This window comes from Meriones unguiculatus, chromosome 1 (genome assembly GCF_030254825.1).
Source record: "Meriones unguiculatus strain TT.TT164.6M chromosome 1, Bangor_MerUng_6.1, whole genome shotgun sequence".
Taxonomy (NCBI): Eukaryota; Metazoa; Chordata; class Mammalia; order Rodentia; family Muridae; genus Meriones; species Meriones unguiculatus.
Window position 1 is genome coordinate 146,954,033 of NC_083349.1, and position 21,050 is coordinate 146,975,082.

The following is a 21,050-nucleotide window of genomic DNA, read 5'->3' on the forward strand; positions in this document are numbered from 1 at the left end:
AACCTGTTTATAGTTTTAAAACACAGAAGCAGTATCAACTTTGCTTTAGAAGGTTTTTTGATACTTTTCTTCATGATTTAATTTCAACTACATATATTGGAAATTACAATGCACTATATGACATGCTTAGAGAGGTATTTTGTGGTATGCCTTAAGAAAATAATAAGCCATTTTGCCTTTTCTATCATATATAAATTCTTTTTATTTTCAGCTTTTAGGAACTTTATTTTCCCTCCACTTTTTTTTTTTTTCCTTTGCTCTAGTGTCTTCAGAGGAGCCCAGGGCTACTCAGTGGTAGCTCCACCCTACTTGGTGGCCTGAGTTGTGGGAGCTGCTGGCCAGTCTTCATTGGTTGGCTGGGCACGCCAGTCTTCAGTAGGGAAGTACGGGATGGACACAGAGGGCACCTGCACATCCTCAGACCAGTCTGCCACTTCTTGCTGAGCAGCAGTCAACTCAGGAGCTGGCGCAGTCCATTCGCCCTGGAATTCCTCCTTGGTCATGGCCTTCTCAGCAGCAATCTCAATCTCCTCTGGGTCTCTGCAGAAGTAAAGATCAGGCATAACCTTCCATGGGTGCTCACGGGATAGCGCCATGCATGCAGAGTACTCTCCGGGCCAGCATCCACCACATCAAACCCACTGAGTGAGCTCCCTTGTTGTTGCATGGATGGCAATGTCCACACAACGCAGAGGAGAATCTGTGTTGCACAGAGGGATGGTGGGCAGGTTGACATAAGAGGCCTCTGTGAGGTGCTAATGGTCAGCCCTGGGACCAGTCACCACTAGAAGCCGTATTCCCTTAAGGCTGCTTAGATCTGGTTAGTGGAGGTGTCAAGTTTGAAGCGGCCAGCAATTGGAGTGGCTCCAGTGGCAATGGCAAACTTCAGCAGAGCTCACTGACCAGTGTTTCTGGAGGAGATGATACTGACATCAGCAGGGTTCTCAATGGCAACAATAGCCCGAGCTGCAAGCAACAGCTTCTCCCAGGTCCTCTTCAGATTTATGATGTAGATTCCATCACTCTTCCTTTTGTAGATGTTATTGCTCCCTGTGAAAGTCAAGGTTGGTGCCACCTAAGTGGGTTCCTCGAGGAAGGAATTTGAGGACATCCTCCTCCTTCATCTGCAGGACATTGTGTAAATTTCCCTTTAAGTTACAACAGGAATCAAAAACGACACCATATGGACCCATCCCTGGGCAGCGAAGAAAGGCCATATATAAATTCTTATATAACAACAATAGGACTAAGAGAAGAGAGGGTGTAGACACACAGTGGAGAGATATTTGAATGCTGCTTTAAATTTCTCCTCTCCGCTTAACAGTGTCAAAGCTACAACATTCCTCTTTTTTTTTTATTGATTACCCTCTGCCCTAATCAGCTCTAGGTTTCTGGTACAACTTTTCCTTCTTCCTCAGATTAAATTTTTCAGTGTCTATTGATTTGTTTGAGTAGCAGGATGCTTGATATTAATTCAGTTATTTCCCGGTTCTGTAGACTGCACATTGTCTCTCTAATCTACTGCAGTCTTGCCTTTTGCTCAAGATCACATTATAAATCTACAAACTACCTGAGTGGGAAATATTATTTTGCTGTTATTTCTACATCATGGAAACGAATGCTGTGCCTTTCTTTTGGAGGTACAATAGAAATGCATACAATAGAGTCTTTTATAGCCCATGTGGTGTTGATTATAGGAATATTAATTTTCTTGTTTCCTTTCTTTTTTGTTGGTTCAAAAGTATGTTTATTAAATTAGCTGAAACCTATTTTGTGTTTCATTTATCATTTTTTCCGTTACTAAAATTATAAATTCACATTTATATCGTCATAAAATTACAATTATAGGTCAAAAGGTACATAAACAAGAAAAGAAAAATCTAGGTCACTAATTTCCATTCAAATTAAATCAACATGTCTTACAGCAACTAAAATGACTTTTAATGAATGCCCTATTTTTTACACAACCCCCAAATGACTGAAATCTTTAGATGACAGTATCCAAATCTTTGTCACTGATTTAACATAAGAAAACTCAGATAAAGACCTCTCTAGACCATAAAGAGCCACTGGAAAGATTCTATCCTATTTATATTTGTTTTAATTCTGTAGCAATCTATTCACAGCACGTCTAATTATTCCTTTTGTGTACTCTTTTTCTAATTGCTTTCACTTTTTCAACCATAGAGCAGTTTCTATATGATTTTCACAGAAATTATTCTATACCCAAGCTTTAAAAACTTCTAACTTTAGAATTAAAGCCTAAATGCAGTTAGTGCTAAAATGTCAAAAACATAAAATAAAAAAAATCTAAAAATACTTAAAATAAGTTTTCCATTATTTCTAAATCTGCTATGATGACTTGTGTTGTTAAAACTCAATATAACCTAGAACCTCTGCTCAGATGTAGCCCGTGGTAGCTCAGTAACTAATTGGTTTCCCATAGTAAAGGGAACAGGGACTATTTCTGACAGGAACTCAATGGCAGACTCTTTGACTCCCCACCCCCCAAGGGAGGAGCAGTTCTGCTAGGCCACAGAGGTGGACTTTGCAGCCAGTCCTGAAGAAACCTGATAAAACAGGGTCAGATGAAAGGGGAGGAGGTCCTCCCCAATCAGTGGACTTGGAAAGGGGCAGGGAGGAGATGAGGGAAGGAGGGAGGGATAGGGAGGGAATGAGGGAGGGGGATACAGCTGGGATACAGAGTTAATAACTAGTAATAAAATGTAACTAGTAATAAAAAAATAAAAATTAAAGAACAACTCAAATGTATCTTTTCTCTACTTGAAACACATATTAGAGATTTACTATAATGATCATAATTCATAGAAAAACCTGTATGTCATAATAATATAATAACACTTGTTTCCTTCCCCTAAAATTCTTGTTTCCTATCTTGAACCCCTCTATATTACCTGATTTATTTTCAGTGTGGTTAAACCCACAGTAAAAGTTTAAAATACCTTGCTTGTATCAAGGAATTCAGTGAGAGAAAAACATTAAGAGTCAAGTCACTACATCCAAGTAGAAAAAAAGCATGATGAGGTGTTTGTCACCAAGAATTTAATTTCCTGACCTCTACATCTATCTTCAAGAAGCAAAAGGAACAGAATCATTTTTCCAGATGTGCTACTGAATCAGCAAGCCAAAGAGCCTTGAGAGCTGCACTCTCAATTGGTTTTTAAAGGTACATCCTGTTCAAATCACTATGTACCTCACATTCGCCCCAATACAGCCAAAGGTGTATTATGTCTCATTCATTTTCTTGAGAAAAACTTAGCATTTCAACTTATGTTTTGCTGAAATGAATAAAGAGTTCTCATATAGAGGTCGGAAGAGCTGCATTAACCCAGTTCACAATCAATCACATTAACAATTTTATGCAAGAAAAGATTGATAATTTTGTTTCAGATAAATGATGCACCTACATCCACCCCATAACTTCTTCTCTTCTTATTAGTTAAAACATTTTGTGTGTCTCAAAGGAAGCTGAGCCACTGAAAGCTGTACAACAAGTCTTTATCTTTTTTTTAACTTTTATTAATTACACTTTATTCATTTTGTATCCCCCCATAAGCCCCTCCCTCCTCCCCTCCCGGTCCCACCCTCCCCCCCCCTTTCTGCATGCATGCCCCTCCCCAAGTCCACTGATAGGGGAGGTCCTCCTCTCCTTCTTTCTGATCTTAGTCTATCAGTTCTCATCAGAAGTGGCTGCATTGTCAGGGTTCTAGGTTATCTCCATGAATAGTCAAGTCTTTATCTTTGAATAAGATTTTAGCACAGCTAGAAAAAACTAAGTTTCAAATCTAAAATCTGATTTCTCACACTTATCCTTCTCTTTAATTCTAAATGTCATTCATGCCACAAATGAAACGGCTTTCAGATTTGTCACTTAAGTTTTTTTTTTTCTCTCTAATTCTGCCCTCCTGAGATAAGCATAACTCATGGATTTATTACAATATACTGGGAAATTATCTTTTCTCAGACCTGCCTTTTTGTGTGCATACATATTAAAACTTGTGTCATCTCTTTAGAAAATTTTGAATCCAGTTTTCTTTCAAGTGCCGTATTAACTTATAAGCTGAAAGTCATGGGCTCTTGGCTCTTGATGTCCTTGTAGTGTTAGCCTTGCCTATACTCTCACTGGATCCTTTAGCACAACCTCCTTCTGCCCAGGGCATCTGTATTGGGGAAAATGATTCTAAAAAACTTACTTAAGGCAAATGTGCAGATATGGTTTGGGCCTGGGAAGAGAGAAGCAAATCCTGAATGCAATTAGGAAGTGGGCATGAATTTGGTTAATTTTCTCTGCCACATGAGGCCTACAGTAAAAGAGTAAGAACACATAACACCCTGATAAGAGAAAATAGAAACTTATTTTCTCTTTTAATGTTTAAAGATCTGTGGCTGAATGATTAGACTTCAATTCTAAAAAAACCTGGCATTTGAGGAAATCCTTGAGAGAGAGATAACATACTGCTGTGGAAATCACCACTCTTGTTGAGTTGCAGAAAAGTGGAAACAAGGAGGGATATAACAAAGAATCATTGACAGGAAGAAACACTGTCATCGACTGTAGAAATACACAAGAATAGCTTTGCTTCTTCATCTGGTGGGACTACATCCCTTGGACAGTGATGGAATGAGAGCTTTCAAATGGAGTCAGCCAGTGTCCTACTGGAAGAGCATGGGATGATCAGGTATGGAAGGACCGACCTTGTTAATGTAATTCTCATGGTCATTTATTTAACATGTCATAGAGACTGCTAAACAATGCTCAGCTTCACTTTTTTAAGTTTTCTCTTTTTCTGTGCCCAGGTGCATGCCTGTGTGTGTGTGTGTGTGTGTGTGTGTGTTTTGCTGGGTCCTAAGGATCAAGCTCAGGTCATATTGGCTGTAGTTTTCTTTACTCCCTGTATCATCTCACCAAAGTAACTATATTTTTTTAAAAGGATGGAAACTGACTAACTGAAATTTCCCACAGTCTTATATATTACGTTCCCCAGTACACCAGTGGAATATGCCCAGTCCATGATGGGATGCTCAGAGAGTGTGGGCTCCTTCCCAATACAGTCTCACTGAATGAATATATTCATCACTGAATGTGGCGAATACTTAATAAAGTAATTTTCAGAAATACTTATACAGTTTACAAGTAGGTCATTTTCCTCTGCAGATTAGGATGTCAACAAAAACAAGATAGAGGATAGATGTGCATATGTTTGATAAAATATCTTTCTCAAAAAATCAGTCTGGTTTAGCAACAGACTGCTACAATTCTGGGCTTTGTTTTTCCTGACACAAGGTGTATCAAAAAACCTAAGCTACATTACCTTCATCCTAGAATTCCATTCAATGTAACTAATATCAGAATAAAATTAATAATAGAAACTATTATATTCTTCAAATGAATGAGGTATTTTTTTTTATACAAAATGTCTAGCATGAGTCATGATTCTTCTTACAACTCCTACAAAATAATATTGATAGACAGGAAAATGAAATACATGAATGCTGCCAAGGCATCATTCATTCTGAAAGATTGCCAAAGGAGATAAGTTCCGATGAAAACACACAGAAGCAGGCCCTTCCTGGTTCTTGAATGTAGTTCACTTCTGGAAGAGAACACATAGCCCAAACCAGGTGTCCCTGAACAATGACTCTGCTTCCAGCTCTCCAGCAAAATTCATCTTTCTCTTCAGGTTAGCATGACTCTTTCAAGAAGAAGCATCTAGGTTATCATTTTAAAGTCTTTCTTACAAGTAGTGTAAGCTTGAACAGAAAAAGACAGTGGTATAACAAGTATCCACTCTCCTTTTGCCTACTTAAGAGGACAGCTGAAGGAGATTGTCCTGAGAAAGCTGACCAGATAGAAAGGGTCAGCAGGCAAAAAGGGCCATGCAGGTCTTCTGCACCTCACCTGCCCCATGTACTGCCTTTTTAAATTATGTTCTGTTCTAACTCACACACCTCTATAATTTAATGCCCATGTTTTACTTTTTGTCCTCACTCATCTATTCCTCAGTCGATAGCACTGAAAGTTACCTCAGCAGCAAAACAGGAAGAAAATACCCACCTTCTACAGCTTTATTTTGAATGAAAATTTGGATGTCAATGCCCAAAACACAAACTGTTGTACAAAAAAAACTTGGAGCTCAAGAATAATTCCCAAATTAATTGTATTAGTCTAACAGCAGAATTGACCGATGCTTCTGACCTACTGTGCTTGCTCCCACCAAGTACGAGAAGAGAAATTAGGTGAAAAAGCTCAGGCATGTATCTTAGCTGCTGATTTACTACTGATTTCTTCAGCCTAGTTAGTCAGCAACTTCACCATGGATAGACAGAGAAAATAGATTGTCTAAAATTTAATCAGGATCTGAATTTGTCAGATGGATTACTCTAACCTATCAGACAATAGATAGGTAGGTAGATAGATAGATAGATAGATGATAGATAGAGAGAAAGAGATTAGATAAATAGAAATAAAAGGGTGATAGATGATGATAGAGAGATAGATATAAATTTATAGCTAGTTAGATGATGGATATATATAATAGAGAAACAGTTATAATAGAGGATAAACAGATTTAGAGATTTACAAATATAGATGATGGATAGATGCATACAAAACTAGATAGGTGATAGAAAAATATATGATAGATAAACACACATATTTATAGATAAATAGGTAGATAGATGATAGATAGATAGATAGATAGATAGATAGATAGATAGATAGATAGACAAATGGATAGAAAAACATATGGATGCGGATGGATATACTTTCAAAGTACTAACGTTATTTAATAGAGCACCAAAGTCTTTCACACTGGAAAAATAGAAGTGGGGCAAGTAACAGAGCCCAGTTGTTCAATCTCTTAGTCTGGTCAAACTTTATACAGTTGGTCCCAACAGAGCAAAATGAAAGAAAGCACAGTCAGCACACCAATTACATCCCACAAAAGAAATTGCTGCTAATTCCAGAAGGGAGGGTGATTCTGAGTCCAAGAAGATGGTGTTATGCCAGGATCACGGGTCCCTCAGACACCACCAGCAGACGACTCAATGTAAGAGCAATAGAGCTTTATTACAAGAGCGATCATCGAACCCAAGTCTCACTGACACAGCAGTAGAGAAATGGTACCCCAAGCCCTGGTGAGCAGGGTTTTTAAAGGAAAAAGCAGGGGGTTTCCATGACAGCAAGCAGAGAGTTCATGCCTTGGCATTACAGGATTGGGTAAAAGCCATAGGGGTGAGGTGACCTTTTACATAATCACAATTGCCATTCTTCTAAACTACATCTGGAACATTGGGGAGAATTTTCCCAACCAATTCTCATTGATTATTACCAGGGAGATTGTCTCTATTTTGTATCAGGTATTTATTCCGTGATATTTCCTGGAGGCTTTTGCTAGGAGAGTTAACTTTGTTTTCTGTCAAGTGCACATTCTGTGATATTTCCTGATTCCTAAATTCAGCTCCTGGTCAAGATGGCTCCTCATTTCAAACTGAAGTGACCCAGGCTAACTTAAACTCTTCAGTGATTGCGGGACTAGATGACAAACACCTCCAAGTTCAGGGTCCATAGCTGAAGAATAGAACTGGGTATTGTCCTAACACAGAAATGGCCAGAGATGGTGGAATATAGATCCTCACCAAAGCAGGTCCTACTCAAGGGATCATGCTACCATATAATCACATGGCTTTTGTGAAATACTGACATCATGGAGATGGCCCCATTTGAATCTTCTATGTAAAAAAATGATAAAACTAGGGACTTTCTTATTACTTTGATTGTATATTATAGTATGTTTGGCTTCTGTTAATATTAAATTCCCGCAATACTGAAGTAAGAACATCAATTGATCTGATTCACAACAGTAACTTAAACTACTCAGACTAGGTATAAAGAATGATGTACTTATGAAACTATTTAATAAATTCAACAAACATGACTGCCTTTTAATTCATTACTTCATCATGTCTTTAGGCTTTGCTTGTGCACATTTGTTTGATGCGAATAAATATTTTTAAATAATGTGTATATTTGGGTGTGTACATAGGTTTGTGTACATGAATGCAGTTGCTGTCATGGGCCAGAAGATGTTACACCCTCTGAAGTTAGAGTTATGGGTGATTATGTACTTTGGATTTGTTCTTGACCACCAGCCATCTTTTTTTTTAAAGGTCCTATTTTTTTTTTATTTTTTATTAATTACACTTTATTCATTTTGTATCCCTCCACAAGCCCCTCCCTCCTCCCCTGCCGATCTCACCCTCCCTCCCCTTTCTGCATGCATGCCACTCCCCAAGTCCACTGATAGGGGAGGCTCTCCTCTCCTTTCTGATCTTAGTCTATCAGTTCTCATCAAAAGTGGCTGCATTGTCCTCTACTGTGGCCTGGTAAGGCTCCTCCACCCTCAGGGGGAGGGACCACCAGCCGTCTTGACAGCCTCTTGATGTGGTATTTAAGTGTGTGTTTTTGTGGACCTTGCTATTTTTCTTTTGGCAGTTAAGCTTACTTTTAAGCAGTTAAAATTCTAATAATTATAAAGGCAAAACATCCCAGACCTATACAATTTGGATCCATTTGTGAGATGCTAGCATTATACATAAAAGAGCGTATAAGCAAATAAGTAAATATGCAAGTGTAGACATATCACTACATTTGTGCGGAAGCTGGTGTAAGTATACATCTTGCTGCAAAACTACATACCTTGAGAATTCAATGGAACAGGAGAAAATGCAGAAACCTTATTAAAGAAGCTTTTAGATTAGAACAAGATCAAAAGAAATAGGATTCGGTTGAAAACAAAATCTTCTGGTCTCTTTAGAGAGAAAATTGCCATTTTTAGGAGTGGCTCCTAAGCATTACTTCAGTATGCTTAATCTTGTAGACTTATGTAACAGTTGCAGATGTGCTGAACAAAATACAGCAACAGATATTTACATAGGCTGCTCTAAGACCTTCATCTTTAGCAGTGGTAGTTACTTTTCCTCCCATAAACATAGAAAAAAAGTCCATTGCGAAGTGATTACTTCCATGTTTAGAGTGACAGTTAACTGAAACAATGCATGGGTTTTTTTCTCCTTAAAAATATATTAAATAAGTATTCTGCTGAGTCATTTTTAAAATACTGAGCTAAAATTGCAGAAATGGATCATTCTTACACATACGTGCAAAAGATTTAATCGCCTATTCAAATTGATCTTTAAGGAGTAGAACAGTCTAAAAATTCATATGATTTTCTCAAAGCTCATTGACAAAAGTATGCAAAATAAAAACAAAACAGTATACACACTAAAGAAGGAAAGAAAGAAAGAAAGAAAGAAAGAAAGAAAGAAAGAAAGAAAGAAAGAAAGAAAGAAAAAAAGAAGAAAAAGCTCATATGTCTCTCAGTGCCTCCAACAATGAGTTAATTATTGTTTAAATGCAATACATATTTAAAGATAAGAAATGAAGAAAAACAAACTAAATGTTTCTCCAGATGAAGCCTTCAAAGTCATTGGTGCTTAAAGAGAGTGGCCAGGTAAGGTAAGACCCCACACTATGCCCTATGCCAGCCAACTCTCTTCCTTCATGTATGCTCAACAGTCATAAACTGTACCATTTCCCCTGTGCTCCATTTTCCTGTTGACAACTTTTGCAGAAGACCTCTGTTTTACTGAATGGGGTTCTAGGGACCTCAGAGGCAACATTGGCACCCAAAAACCCAGAGGTCACACAAACAAACAACAATAAAGAAAAACAGGAGAGGAGCCTACCACAGACTACCTCTAAAAGAATCTACACAGCAGGGTATTGATACAGATGCTGAGACTCATAGCCAAAGCACAGAAACGTACTCTTCTACTGTATTTCTGGCTCCACATGTGCCCAGCAAAGCAAATCTTAACACTTTGATGATTCCTACAGACATCTCAGAAGAAGAAACCTAGGCGTGAATGTCTTCATGTGTGATTAGACACTAATAGTAAGAAACCAAAGGTGTGCAACTTGAATGATTATTTCTTCCACACTTGAGTGTAATTCACCCCACAGTCTTCATTGTGTTTGAGACTCATGTTATATTCTTTCTTCTCCATGATGATAAATCCAATTTCTCTGGTATTGACTCTTCCCCCAAAGTTAGAATTGTATACAAGCACCCATTGTTACATCCTGGGAAAACACATAGCCTTTCTCCTATTAAGATAATTATCTCATATTTTGCTACCTTATACATGCTTGAAGGATCACATAAATATAATAAATACAATTACTGGGTGCCCAGTGTTCAATAGATGCTATCCCTTTTCATACATAATCTTAGCTTAGCACTTTCTCTGTGTCAGGTCTGATAGCAGGGGTTGGTCATCTGTTCATTTAATGAGATCTTTACAAACCCCAGCTAGCATTAATGCACTCAAGAGGAGCACAGCAGTTTCCAAGGATAGGGATAATATCCTCATGGGGCTGCAGAGTTCAAGCTGCTCTCTACACAATCCAGGTGCTTCCTAAAATCTAAGCAAGCAGAACTATTTGGATGGGTAGCTTTGATGACTCATTAGTGTAGGTGAGTGATGTCACCTGAATTTTTTTTTTTTTTTTTTTTTTTTTGTTATAGCAAGGGTGTGAAGCACTGTCTGGCTACATCTCAAGAATCTTGCTGGGCCAGGTGCTTTGAAGTGTTGCCCTCCTGCTTCCTGTGTTAACAACAAGGTACAAGGTAGGCACTCTGCAATGTTGGCTGCAAAAGAACAGATTAGGATTCTATGCAGTTTACTATATAACTGGGCAAGTTTGGGCAGGTCCGTACTGATATTTAACAGAACAAGGTTGTCAAGGTTGTTGGAATAAAACACAGGGACCCTTCACGAGACCTTGGGGGGTGGTGTCCCAAGACAGTGTTGACAATCAGGAGCTTGTGTAACAGCATGAGTGTTTCACAAGGTACATCAGTGAGCATTTGCATAATGGTACAGATCATTGAGAAATTTCTGTAAGTGATTTTAGAGCCTGTGAAAGCTGCGAGATTCTCCAACAACAAATCCCTCTGCTTTCTATGGTACTACTGAGAAGAACATGGAGGTTGCCACTTACTCTTCCCTAGTTGGCTCAACTATAGAGGTAAGTCAGTCGATGCTATGTACTTGGTTCCATTCTTTGTAGGGTTCTTGTGGAAAATTGTGCTGTGACATCTTGGACTTGTCAATGCCACACTCAGGCACTCTGCCTTAGACTCTCCAATACAGTAGAAGCTGATTCTTCTGTTTAGGACCCTCTCAGTGGAGGAGTGTATTCCAGGCATCTGGTTTGTCCTTTTATTAGAGTGTTAAACTTCAACACATATTATTATTTATCCTCATTTTTTTATGAATTGTCTTAGTTTCATTTCTGTGTCAGTGACAAAAGTAACATTGAAAAGAAAGGACTCAATTCATCTCACAGTTCTAGGTTACTGTCCAGGATAAGGGAGTCACAGCATCAGGAACTTGAGACAGATGACCACCTCATAATCACAATAAAAAGCAGAGAGCAGTGGATGCATACATGATAGCTTGTTCTCCATGACTAGCTTTCTCCTCTCTTAGGCCATTCAGGTACCTCTGCCTCAGGAGTTATCTACCCACACTAAATTAGGTCTTCCTTTACTGATTAAAAATCAAGAACATCCCCCTACAGACTTGACCCATCTAATTTAATCTAGAATATTCTTCACTAAGATTTTCCTAGGTGGCTCTACATTTTGTTAACAGTAAAATTTAACAGGACACTAATTCATTGCCTCTGATTGTCACACAAAAGAATCTCCTTGTCATTCCTTTCTTCTTCCATCAGACCCAATCCTTTCCTACCCTGAGCAGGAATTACTCAAATACTTTCATATTTGAAGTGCTAAGGAAGAGTTGTTATTGACAGCTTTGTTAAATCACACGAGAAGAATGAGTTTAAATGTGGCATGAATGCATATATAACTAAGAGCAATGCTTAGTTTTCAGTCTGCATTCACACCTCAGTTCAAGGAAGTCTACAGCCTGTTTGCGGTTCCAGTTGCACTGGATGATAGGAGAGAAAAGCCATGGCTGGTGTGTTTATCCTATTGTTAAAGAAACTGTTTTAATGATTAGAACTGATTTGGTTTGGAAAAGGGTTGAGTATTCTGGGAGCTATTGTTATATTCTGTAGACCTTAAGGTGAGCAGAAACTAGGAAAATGGAGTCAGCAGGAAGGAAATGTTCAGAGAAGACTCTTGAAGTCATAAGAAAGCAAAGACAGGGCCATAAGTGAAACGTTCTTTACTGGCATCATGATGCATTTTATAATTTAATTCTTAAATGTCATTAGAGGTAACAGTATGAGTGACAGAGACTGTTGCCTTCAAAGAAGAAGAGTTTTTATTTTTATTTTTATTTATTTTTATTTTTTTAATCTGCATACAGATGGGACAGAAAAAGATGTTTTTCTCTTCATGTGTTCTAATTAAGCCTTCATCCCTTACTCTTTGTGCATATATGGGTAATGTTTCAGGGAAATGTGAAGCAGACACACAATTTTTAAAAAGAAAAAAGTAAAGGGTATAAAAGGGGAAATTTTGCTGATTCGGTCTGAAAGATGTCATGCCCTTTTCATGATGTGAAAGGCTGTTTTTCTGAGCTGAAAGATCTTTGTGCTCTAAACAGATAACATTCTAAGGGCAAAGAGGAAGCAGTTGATCCTTTCTGTGAGCTTAATGATGACTGATGGTTTTCTGGACAAACTTTGGGAGAAGAAATTGCTGATCCAGGAGGAAATAGAGAAAATAAAATTTGAAAATGCTGCTGTTGAGGCCTTTTATTCAGAAGAACTTGAGTTTTATGCAGGGTGATAGATTTGGATCTATTTACAGACTTCCACATGCTGACATCCAGGTAGACCAGCACCATTTGATGAAGATGCTTTCTTTTATCTGTTGTGTTTTTTTGGCTTCTTTATTAAAAATCAGGTGTACATGGGTGTGTTCATTTACATCTAGGTAAACAGTATGGCAAGTCCATGGTGTTTTTATTATGGTTGCTTTGTAGTATTGTTTGAAATCAGGGGTGGTGATAACCATCCCTCCAGAAATTCTTTTCCTGTAGAGGATTATCTTTACTATCCTGGAGGTTTTTTTTTTTTCATATAAGTTGAATATTGTAATTTCAAGGTCTACAGGAATTGTATTGGAAATTTTATGGAGATTTTTACTATGTTAATCTTACCAATCCATGAGCATAGGAGATGATTCTATCTTCTGATACAATCTTTACCATGGAACCCAATAGAAAAGAAACTGAGGAATACCTTTTAACACATTGGCAGAGAGACAGCTGCCTGAAAAGAACACTGATAGCATAGATATTAGGAACCAAAATTAACAAATGGGACCTCATAAAACTGAAAAGCTTCTGTAAAGCAAAGGATACCATCAGTAGGTCAAAATGACAACCTAGTAAATGGGAAAAGATTGTCATCAACTCAACATCAAACACAAGGCTAATATTCAAAATATAGGAAGAACTTAAGAAACTAGATATTAACAAACTAAATAATCTAATTAAAATACAGTACAAATCTAAAAAGAAAATTCTCAAGAGGGCTGCCAAATGTCTGAAAAACACTCAAGGAAATGCTCAACATCCTTACATATCAGGGAAATACAAATCAAAACTACTTGAGGATACTATTTTACACCTGTTAGAATGGCTAATATCAATAAGAAAAGTGGCAGTTCATGCTGGTGAGGATTTGGAGAAAGGGGAACACTCCTCCTTAATTTTATCTGCATATTCCATTTATTCAGTGAAAATTTTATGATCAGTAAGTATTCTTAAGTGTTCATAAAAGGAATTGAGTCAGATGGAGGGGTGGAAAGGTGAGCAATAAGGTTCATAAAGGACTTACATCTGCTGTTTCCTTAACCTTTGTGGCCTTACATCCTCTAAAGGCATAGTAGGAATCCTTGTTGTAGATAAAATTAAATGTGACTTAAACAATCATATTTTTATTTTCTGTCAAATGGTGTGGGCTCTCTCTCTTTCTCTTTGTGTGTATGTGATATCTTTACATACAGTCAATCGATAGCCACCTTCTGAGGTCTAGCTGCTGTGAATTTGCCCTTCTAAGAACACACTTCCAGACTGTGTTAACTGATCCTGACCTATAATCTTTTGCTTCTTCAACAGAGTGAAGATGCGATCTCTGATGGACTACAGTCACTCCCCAGACCCGCTTCAGAACTATGAGTTTTTCTGAGACAGAAAAATTCTCTCGCTGATTAATGTCATCATTGGTTCTCTGTTTCTAAAAACTTCTGATTCTTTCATTTATCATTTCTTATGTTTCACATTGTCACTCCAACCAAGATGAGTCAGTATTAGTAAAGGTTGTGTGGGACTGACAAATGATTGTTAGTCTTCCAGTGTCTTTTTGCTTCTTGTTCAGGGTTCCCTTACAATCCTTAAGACATACCAGCTATCCACTTTGATACTGTTAGGCAGTGTGAGCTGCAGCCATAAAAACCTTCATTAATAAAGTCGTCATTCTGAATTTTCAATAATATTGCTTTCTTGTAAGGTACACACACACACACACACACACACACTCACACACACAAATACGTGCTCAAAGACACTCAGATATAATATTTCAGTTCTGGGCCTAAAATACTTCTTAAATATTTATGTAAAGGTAGCAAACCTTCCTTACTTGGAATGCAATAAAGTAGACTCAAGAAGACCTTGTTCACAGAAAACCTTCTTCAAAACATGTGCTTACAAATGTGTTTATACTGCCCTTTAACTCCAACTGGGAAGATGTGGGTGATGTGGCTTACTCCGGGGAATAATAAAGACAGGCGGAACTGGTGCAACTTGGTGACTTGCTGAGGCTCTGAATCCTTCCCAGGAGAAAAATGGGCACCATTTTGCTTAGGCTTACTTCTATTTGCCTATAGAGTGCTGTATCCTGAAGTATTGTCTTCTGAAAGGCTCAGGAGAGGTTCTTATTCATTAACTCCTGTCAATTTCTAACATTTTATGGCATAGAGTATACCATGTAGTACAGGGATGGGTGCCAGGAGTGAACACAAGCACATTACTGGAGTTCTCCGTTAGTACACTTCTGCTGAGCTCTTTATGAAGCTAAAATATAATCCAATGTGTTTACTATTATATTGGGCATTCCCAGTATAAGTGACAGTGTGAAATTACTGTAGTTTGAAACTAAATACAATATGAATATTTCCAGTATTTTTTCCACAGAAGTGGTTCCTGTCATTGACTGTGAATTTGTACTTGTCTGAGAAATATCAAACAGGATGTTGCAAGTTTTATTACTGACACGAATCCTTTAGGAGGACAAAGGTTGAAGACAATCTGCTATCAAAATTACTGCCTAGAGTCAAAGCAGAACAATCATAGGGTGTGTGGCCATTTGAAGTTTCCCTACCCTAATTTGTTCATATGTTAAATGGAGTTAATACCATTTTCCACATGTAGTCCCTCAAAGAACTAAAAGACCTCATATAGGCCTAACCAGTGTTCAATAGCAAAACAATCAAAAGTAGTGAATTTTTCTTCAAAATATAGTTAATATATATGTATTGCTACTAGTATCCATAGAGACACAGAATCATGGGACTGAGTAAATGAAAATCTAGGAAATCTGCATTATAACCCCAGTTTCAGAAATGACAGAAAACTTTATTTTAACATCATGAATACTACAAGACTTACAATTAATCCAACCAACACAGCTAAAGCCTATTTGCTACGAATAATCTCAATGAGGATTAGAAAGGCTTTGGACTGGCCTCATGTTCCAAAAAGCTTTTAAAGCAAATGAAGGGCTCGAGAATCCACCCATGTGCACGGGGCAGCAGCCACTCTTCAGTGCTGATGGCTGTGATAGTGCCTTGAAGGACAGGGACAAAGTGGGAGCAGCTGACCTCTTCCACCCAATCTGATTCTATCTCTGAAGCTCAGAAACTTTAGTCAAAGTGCAAGTGGACTGAACATCAAATCTAGGACTTTAAGAGAGAACTGTTCAAAACGATTGCCTATGTTTCTGGATTTGCAACTATTTTTAATCAAACTATTAAACTATTAATTAAACTATTTTAATAAATGTTTCAGCTTTCTCCACAACCTCTCCAGCATGTGTTGTCACTTGAGTTTTTGATCTTCTGATGGGTGTAAGGTGAAATCTCAGTGTCATTTTTATTTGCATTTCCCTTATGATTAAGGACATTGAACATTTCTTTAAATGTTTCTCTGCCATTCGATATTCCTCTATTGAGAATTCTCTGTTTAGCTCTATACTCCATTTTTTAATTGGATTACTTGGCTTGTTGATGTTCAACCTCTTGTGGAGAACCCTCCTTCACTGCTGGTGAGAATGTAAACTTGTACAACCACTCTGGAAAGCAATCTGGCGCTTCCTCAGACAACTAGGAATAGCACTTCCTCAAGATCTAGCTATACCACTCCTAGGCATATACCCAAAAAAGGCTCAAATACACAATAAGGACATTTGCTCAACCATGTTTATAGCAGCCTTTTTTGTAATAACCAGAAACTGGAAGCAGTCCAGATGCCCCTCAGTGGAGGAATGAATATAGAAATTGTGGTATATCTACACAATGGAATATTACTCAGTAATAAAAAAAAACAAGGAAATCATGAAATTTGCAGGTAAATGGTGGTGGGATCTGGAAAAGAACATCCTGAGTGAGCTATCCTAGAAGCAGAAAGATGCACACGGTATATACTCACTCATATAGACATATAATATAGGATAAACCTACTAAAATCTGTACACCTAAAGAAACTAACCAAGAGAGAGGACTCTTGCTAAAATGTTCAATTCCTATCCAGAAAGGCAAAGAGGATGGACATCAGAAGAAGGAGAAAAGAGGGAACAAGTCAGGAGCCTGACAGAGAGGACCTCTGAAAGGCTCTGCCCTGCAGACTATCAATCAGTGCAGATGCTGAGACTTATGGGCAACCTTTGGGCAGAGGGCAGGGAACCTTAGGAAAGAAGTGGGAAACAGTAAGATCTGAAGAGGACAGGAACTCCACAAGGAGAGCAACAGAACCAAAAATTCTGAGCACAGGGGTCTTTCCTGAGACTGATACTCCAACCAAGGACTTATGCATGGAGATAACCTAAGACCCCTGCACAGATGTAGCCCATGGCAGTTCAGTATCCAAGTGGGTTCCATTGTAATAGGAACAAGGACTGTCACTGACATGAACTGATTGGCTTGTTCTTTAATTACCTCCCCCTGAAGGGGAAGCAGCATTATCAGGCCACAGAAGAAGACAATGCAGCCACTCCTGATGAAACCTAATTGACTAGGATCAGAAGGAAGAAAAAGACCTCCTCTATCAGTGGACTTGGGGAGGGGCATGCATGCAGAGGGTAGACGAAGGGAGGGATTGGGACTGGAGGAGAGAGGGAACCACAAGGGGGATACAAAGTGAATACAGGGTAATTAATAAAAAAATTAAAAAAAATAAAAATTTTAAAAACTTAAAAAAATAAAATAAATGTTTCAGAGCTTCCACTTGTACCTAGAACCATGCTACAGAACTTTATTTTTTCAAATGGAATAGCTTCATTTAACAACTTTTAAACATGCCCCAAAATGGTGTTTTTCTGTTGCCAGTGTACCTACTACATTTCCTTTTATCAATGCTCTGACAAGTACTTAAAAGAATGACTTAAGAAACAAAAAGCCTACTGTCACTCAGAGTTAAGAAGGGTACAGTCTCCATGAAGGGAGGCTGGAACTGGGAGCATTCACAGTCAGAAAGCAGAATCCTTTGCATTCTGGCACTCAAGCTATTGTCACCCCTTTATACTTCTCTTGGGATCCCTGCACGTTAGGTCTGCCCCTTCACCCTGAAAGGGCCTATCTTCCTTTCTCAACTAAAATGTTTTGCAAACACTTTCAAAGACACACAAAACTCTCCTATGGGGTTTCAAATCCCGTCAGGTTAACGAGATTATTCACACATCCATCCCTATTTTAAGCCTCCAGTGCACTGCTTGCATCAAAATCTGTCTAATCTCACCAGAATGCTCGCCTTCACCCTATCCCCACAGCTCACACTGCGGTCAGGTGCCCCTTCTCCAAAGCCACATTCACAGACACTGAAACCTTGGGTTCTTCCTATTGTTCACTCTTTTCATGCTAGTGAGAGAGCCTTTATTATGTGTAAAAATTCAGCATCCTAGCCAACTTCCCCCACACTAGTAGCATATGAATTACTGTCCAGAATACCTGGTCTTCATACAAAATCTTTACTTTCTAATTTTTAAAATTGTATTGATTTTAATAATTGGCTGTGGTCTGGGAATAAGAGAGACATTTTTATTCAGCAATCTTAAAAACAGAGGAAAAGGCTAATGTATTTAATCTGAGCACTGAAAGCAGAGTTATCTCAGCATTTATGGAGGGTGTGGTGCAGACCTTGTCCCCTATGATTGTGGGAAACCAAGGTTACTTGATTCCCTGCTTCCACAGTAAACGTGCGGGAGGCTACCTCAAGGTGGAGAGACTTTTTGGTTTGTATCTTTGTCTTACTTTTTCTTCTTTCCAATTTCATTTCCTATTTTCTCCCTCAGACTAGTGACTTTCAAATTAACTGACTCAATGCTGGAAATATTTATCCAGTTGCTATTTGGTTTTTGAACTATTGAACACGTATCCATTTTAAGCTTAATTTATTTTTCTGTATATGAATATTTTTCCTGCACACATGAATGTGCATATGTGTCTGTTTGTACCTGCAGAGGCCAGCAGATGGCTTTGAACCACCTGAAAATAAAGTTGTAGACATTTGCGAGCTCCCAGGTGGGCGCTGGGAACTGAACCCAGCAAGGGCAACGCGTGCTCTTTGCCACCACCTCTTGCCCCCCAGCATACCTATTTTAAAAGACGAATTTCATGTCATGACATCAGCTGTTAAATGTCACTACTTCCAGACAGTCACGCCTAGCTATCTAGGAAATGACTTTTTCCTGGCAAGTGTTGTATGTGTGAAAGAATTCTCTGGGCAAATCTGAAAAATGGATCAGTGGCTGTTTTAATTGGCATCATCACCGTGTCACCTACCATTTTAGAAGTTGGTTATATACAGAAGACTCCTAGGCAAAGATGCCTTCCTTTCCAGCACATTGCGTTTTTTTAAGCAAGTACAGTCTTTGAAGGCTGTATCTTTTGATATTATTTATTGACTCATAAAGATGCTCCATTTTAAGACATACTCAGAAATATTCTCTGAGCCAGCTATGGTAGCACACAACTTTAATCCCAACACTCAGAAGGCAGAGACAGGCAGAGCTGTTAGTTAGGTACCAGCTTGGTCTGTATGTAAGTTCCAGGCCATCCAGGGCTCCATAATGAGATTCTGTCTCAAACAATAGCAACAACAACAACAAGTGAAAAGACGGAAACATTATCTGAACTGTTCCTTGTAATCCTATGCTGAGTCTTCTAATCTGTAACCTGCAGCAAATTTTCAAATGTAGACCACTTTTGTAGCTTTGTAAACATTCTCTTAGGTGCCTCTTGAGTATCTTAAATCACTTTAAACTGAGTATGCCCAAAGCTAAAATTGCCATGTTCCTCCAAAGCTCTTCCTCTTATGCTTTATCCATTCTACAAAGGGCAGTATTATCTATTCATTATTTCATATAAAGGTATGTAATTAATGCTGACTGTCTATTTCCCTCTTGTTGCCTGTCTTAAGGTTTCTATTGCTGTGATGAAAATCATGACCAAACAACTTGGGGAGAAAAGAGATTTATTTTAGCTTTTATTTCCAGGTAACAGTCTAACACTGAGGAAAGTGAGGACAAGAGCTCCAATAGGGCAGGAAGCTGGATGCAGGAGCTCATGAAGAGACCATGGAGGAATGGCTTACTTTTCATGGCTTGCTCAGCCTACTTTCTTATAGAACCCAGTGCTGCCAACCCATTACCGCCTCACCCACCATGGGCTGAGCTCTCCCACATTAATCACTAATTAAGAAATATTTACACAGCCTGATCTTATGCATACATTTTCTCAATTGAGGCTCTATCCTCTGTACCGATTCTAGCTTATGTCAAGTTCATGTAAAAGTAGCCAGGACAACACCCTAACTTCTTTCCTCAGGTATACCCAAACATACCAGTCTTCCCATCACCGCCTGATTCTGATGCCCAGCTTGTATATTGCAGTGGAGTTGTGCTTTCTACATCTCCCTCTTCCCCACCAGCTTCTAATGTGAGTGAGAAGCACATCTGTCTCACTTGACAGTTCAGTCGTGTGGTTGTAGATAGGGCTCATCATAGGCAAATCATAAACAGTGGTTGAATATCATTTCTTTCTATTTTTAAGATTTCAAAAGAAATAATTTTTATAATTCTTGAATATGTCCATTACAGGAAACAAAATGCAAGAAGCCAAGAAGTAAGTCAGCTAATACGAAGAAGAATCCCAGAAAAGAGGCTTTGTCTGGAAGTGATCAACAAACTTCAGGAAGAAGTTTTTGTGTCTGCAGAGAATGGTGGACCAATTGTAATTGCTGTACTCTAGAAAGATTGGGATTTTGTGGGTTCAGAGGCTAACTATTTGGGGCTACTGTTAGCCTTCCAGAACCATTCCTTGGAGAGCCATTCCTTGCTCCCATCTGTATCTGAAGCAATGCCGTGGATAACAAATAAAAACCTCTCAGATGCTATTAACACAGGAGAATGTGAGAGTTTACCAGAAAGCTAAGATTGTCATCAGATAACATTTTAAAAATATAGCAAAGCTTTCCCCATTCCAGTGCATCTGTTGCACCCATCAATGCATTTTAAGCTTCCTTTGACTGAAAACATTTTTTGTTCTATAGAACTAGAAAAACTGCCTGAAACTGCTTCCAGGTTGGAACTTGAAATTTAGGGCAACCTAAATCTGTATACCCAGGTACTAGATACTCAAAACAACTCCAAAACAAACTGTATCTTATTACCTTTAAGGTGAGAGCTGTGGTTTTTATGACGACACCAG

General features: G+C 38.4%; 1 pseudogene; it reads right to left on the reverse strand.

The window, feature by feature from the left end:
* Nucleotides 1-284: 284 nt before the first annotated feature.
* LOC110552938 (small ribosomal subunit protein uS2-like) lies at nucleotides 285-1,193 on the reverse strand (annotated as a pseudogene).
* Nucleotides 1,194-21,050: the final 19,857 nt, after the last annotated feature.